This window comes from Aegilops tauschii, chromosome 1 (genome assembly GCF_002575655.3).
Source record: "Aegilops tauschii subsp. strangulata cultivar AL8/78 chromosome 1, Aet v6.0, whole genome shotgun sequence".
NCBI classification, from domain to species: Eukaryota; Viridiplantae; Streptophyta; class Magnoliopsida; order Poales; family Poaceae; genus Aegilops; species Aegilops tauschii.
The window spans coordinates 327,685,667-327,690,508 of record NC_053035.3 but is presented as its reverse complement, the minus strand read 5'-3'; positions in this window follow the sequence as shown (position 1 = coordinate 327,690,508).

Sequence of the window (4,842 nt, the reverse complement as noted above, 5' to 3'; positions counted from 1 at the left end):
TGTCAGTCCAAACGGCATTACTGTAAATTCGTACAATCCATATCTTGAGGTAAATGCCGTCTTAGGGATATCTTCTGTTCGTACCTTTAATTGATGATACCCCGACCTTAAATCAATTTTCGAGAAAACCTTGGCTTGTGCGAGCTGGTCAAATAAATCATTTATCCGTGGCATCGGATATTTGTTTTTGATGGTGACCATGTTGAGCGCTCGATAGTCTATACATAATCTCAATGTCCCATCCTTTTTCTTTGCAAATAATACTGGTGAACCCCACGGTGAGGAGCTGGCTCGTATAAATCCTTTGTCCAGTAATTCTTTTATTTGCTTCTTTAATTCTACCAACTCGGAAGGTGCCATTCTATAGGGTTTCTTGTAAATGGGGGTGGTTCCAGGTGCTAGTTCAATGTTGAACTCTATTTCCCGGTCTGGTGGCATGCCTGGTAGTTCTTCAGGAAATACGTCAGGGAACTCACACACCACTGGAACTTTTCTTAACTCTGAAATGTCCACCTTGTTCAACTTTGGTTGTCGTGACCTTGGTCTTTCTTGAGCTGCCACTTTTATTGTCTTGCCGTGATGATGAGTGAGAATTACAGTCTGATTGAAGCAGTCGATAAATCCCTTGTTGGTGGTTAGCCAGTCCATTCCTAGGATAACATCCAGTCCTTTATTTTCCAACACGATGAGATTCGCCTGAAACTTTAGTCTTTCAAACTCAATAATCACACCTTGGCAGTAACTCTGAGTGATTTGCTTATTCCCGGGGGACTTGATGATCATTGATTTTTCCAAAGGAAGTATCGGAAAATCATTTTGCAAAACAAAACTCTTTGAAATGAACGAGTGAGAAGCTCCAGAATCAAACAAAACCGTGGCAGGTATTGTGTTGACAGGGAACGTACCGAGTACGATATCCGGAGCATTCTGTGCTTCCTCCTTGGTCACATGGTTCAGGTGACCCTTCTTGTGGTTGTTATTGGGGTAGAAGTTGTTACGCTTGGGAGCTGGATTATTTCCACCATTGTTTGGCTTGGGGGCCGAGTTCCTTGGCTTTGGGCACTGTTTGGCATAGTGTCCTTCCTCTCCACAAGCATAGCAAGTAACCCCTGGGCGATACATAAAATACTTGTCCCTGGCATGAAAATATTTGGTTGGGCTTGGAACATTGGTCGTGGATTTGTTCGCTCCACTTTTCTGAAAATCAGTCTTGTTCCGGTGGTTGCGCGCATGAGTAGTCTGGTCCCTTTTGCGCTTGCGAATATCCTCCAAGCTGCGGCGCTCATTTTCCAATGTAATAGCCTTGTCCACAAGTGTTTTGAAATCTGGAAAAGTGTGTACGACCAGCTGGCATCTAAGTGCTGGTGCTAGACCGTCCAAAAATTTCTCCATCTTTTTATTTTCAGTCATATGCTCTTCGTTGACATAACGAGATAATTGAGTAAACTGACTATTGTACTCAGTTACTGTCATGCTTCTCTGCTTGAGGTCATCAAACTCCCTTTTCTTGATCTTCATAATGCTTCTAGGAATGTGTGCCCCACGAAAACCTTCTTTAAATTCTTCCCAGGTGATGTTATTTTCATTGGGGTGCATGTGTAGAAAATTTTCCCACCATGATGCTGCTGCTCCAGTAAGGTAGTGAGGTGCATAAAGTACTTTCTCACGGTCCGAACATTGTGCAATAATTAATTTCCTTTCAATGTCTCGAAGCCAATCATCGGCCTCAAGCGGCCTATCAATGTGAGCGAACGTTGGGGGACGTGTCTTTTGTAGTTCAGACAACTTGGAATGCGGCTGGTATGGTTCACGGTGATTTCCCATATTGATAACATGATTCATCATTTCTTGATGCTGCTGCTGGCTTTGCTCATAAAGGCGGCATACTTCAGAAAATGTTGCTTCACTGCCTTGCTGACTTGACTGCCCCTGTGTGAAATTGTTGCTTGTCTGGGTACCATAATTTTCCTCCGGTGGATTTGGCATGGAACGAGTCCAGGGACGAGGCATTTTCCACTCTGGGGTATTTTTGCAAAACTCATGAGAAAAATCGCGAGGCACAAAGAATAATTTTGCAAAGGCGAAATTTAAAAGACTCCAAGATTTTTCAAGGAAAATACTAGATTGCGCATGGAGAAGGACTCCTCAGTACATATCTTACACGCGAGTCGTAATTATACAATACATCACTCAGGATGTGCGTACACATTCTTGACATGTTATTTAGGCTAGTGCACTTCTCCGAGTTCCTACATGATGCGCACACAAACTACCTCTCACCAAACCTACGTACATATAAACATATCATACAAGCTGGCACATCGCACGGCTGCTAGGCGCACTCAGTCGGAGAGGGTGAAAATTTCATTCGGCCTGCCGAGGGTAAGACCCAGTGGTGCAGGAGACTCAACCTCCTCCTCACTAATAGGCTCCAGGCGCGAAGTACTGAGTTGCGGAGTTGGTGCGGGTGCGGCAGGTGGTGCAGCTCTGATTGGAGTAGGAGCAATGACTTGGTCAAACTCCTCAGTGGTAGGCAGGCGGCGAGCGGTGGCTAAAATGGCAGGTGCATAGGATGCTGAGGACGAGACGAAAGTCAGCGGCGGTGCCATGTGGAGAAGCTCCCTCCTGTTGGCGGAACAGCCCTGAACTGAGTCCATACGGGCAGCCACAAGGTCGTCCACGAGGTTGTCAAAAACTGCCTCAAGAGCTTTGAGATATTCAACAAGCATCTCAATAGCCTCATCTCTCTCTCCCCTAGGGCAAGCGAATGCATAGTGACAAGTATATGGCACATGGCATGGGAGGTAGCGGTAGCGACGAGTCTTCATCGTAGGAAGAACATCCCGAAGACGAGCTATCACCTCACGCATCTGCATGGCATGCCTCTCCGTAGGCATGGCCCTTCCCACAAAACGGAAGTGGCGAGACGCAGAACGTCCTCCCTTGAATTTCACCATGGCCTGGTGCATAGACACGTTGTCGTTGATCTTGTGCTGGTAGAGTGTGAACTCTGGACGAGTCGATGGCCCGATCGCGAGCTTGGTGATGGAGACGAGAAGCTTGATAAACCCCTCAGGTACATTGGCGAACACCTGAGATTCGCAGTCGTTGCCAGCCATCTACAAAAGTAGACAAAAATTCTGAATAGTCAAACCATAAATTTATGATGACCAACAGAAAATTGCTACGCTTGCAAAATGTTGAAAAGGCACTAAAGACGCTAATAAACGATTAGCGATCGCACCTAGAGGCTTCCTACAGTCAGCCTGGCTCTGATACCAAGGTTGTCAGGACCGGTTTTCCAATAAAACATTTATTGAGAAACCGACCCTTATATCAACCAGTATAGAAGAATCCTTCTTACTGGTAGACAAATCCGTGATACAGAAATCCAGAAGTACTTAATATTATACAGGGTTGAGCTGAGGCTGCTCAACAATTTATTACAAGCACGCCGATATCATACATAAAGGCGGATATGGCACAAGGGGTATGGTGGAATAACTACTGACTCGTAATTAAAAGTGGTGGTGGATATGTCACAGTGAAGTGGGTGACATGACTCCTAAATCTTACAACTCATCGAGCGTCGGAGTGAGGCTCGAGGACTTTTATTCTGGGTAGCGGAAGCGTATATAGTACAAGTGACCAATTCCAGGATCGTACAGGACTGACTGGGACTCCTCTAGGCGTCGGACTCGCTATCGAACTCTTCATCCAAAAGGTCGCCTTCGTCAACATCTGGCCAAATCAACAAGCCATGTGAGTACATTGAATGTACTCGCAAGACAGTTTGGACATAAGATATAACAAATGCAAACATGATGCACATGAGCAGATTATTAATGCGTGTCGGAGTAAATGGCCACGGGTAGCCTAACCGACTGCCCTGGTTCTTCTGAAAAAATTATCAGGCCTTCGGACCTCCAAGCACTCCGAGCATTGGGCCGCCTTCCCTGGCCGGCTACCACTAAAGCCGACTCCCGGAAGGCGACCCAGCCTCACCAACTCCTCCCCAGGATGACTACGGGGTGGCCGACTCCAGGTACCCGGCCAAGAAGGACGCCGACTCCAAGGAGCCGGCCGAGACCACAACCACTCCAAACCACTCCCACATAACGGCGACGTGACGGGGTGTGGCCACAGTGCGGCCCACTACCCCCGAAGCCCGAGGCGGGCGTGGCTACAGGAGGCCGTACGGGACGGACGTCTCCCGTGCGGCTCGGCACTGTGGCCATGTTGGCCTCGACGTCACCCACGACCGACTCCCGTACGGCCCGCGGGCGGCGGGCCCCTTCGGCCAGAGAGAGGCGTGAAGGCGGCCCGGCCTTTCCCAGTCGGCCAAGAGCGTAGCCGGCCCCCAGAAGCCGGCTACTCCCTTCCTCGAAGCAGGAGCCCCATTAAGGAGACAAGACGAGGTGAGGCTACAGTGATAGCCCCCGAGGCCGCCCACTGTAGCCACGCTTACCTCGACAAAGCCCTCGTCATCACAGGCGAGGCTACAGTAAGCAGCCGCCGACAAGACCCTATGCGGTGGGGCCGGCCTGTCGACCGAGTAGCCGGCAGCCGGCGGGACCCACCAGCCAGCGGGACCCAGCAGCCGGCGGAGAAGCCGGCGAGCGTAGACGCTGACGGCTGGGGCCAGAGCCCAGCTGGATTACCATTGTACCCCCGGGGGGTAGGCCTATATAAACCCCCCGGAGCACCCATGCAAAGGGTTCGCACCCACGCATAGTTGGCCTCTGAGCATAGAGCTGCCTTCTAAGCATAGCACACCCACCATAGATAGAGAGAAGCAAGAGCTAGCCTTGTTCTTCTTCTCCCTTGATCTCAACAGCTCGA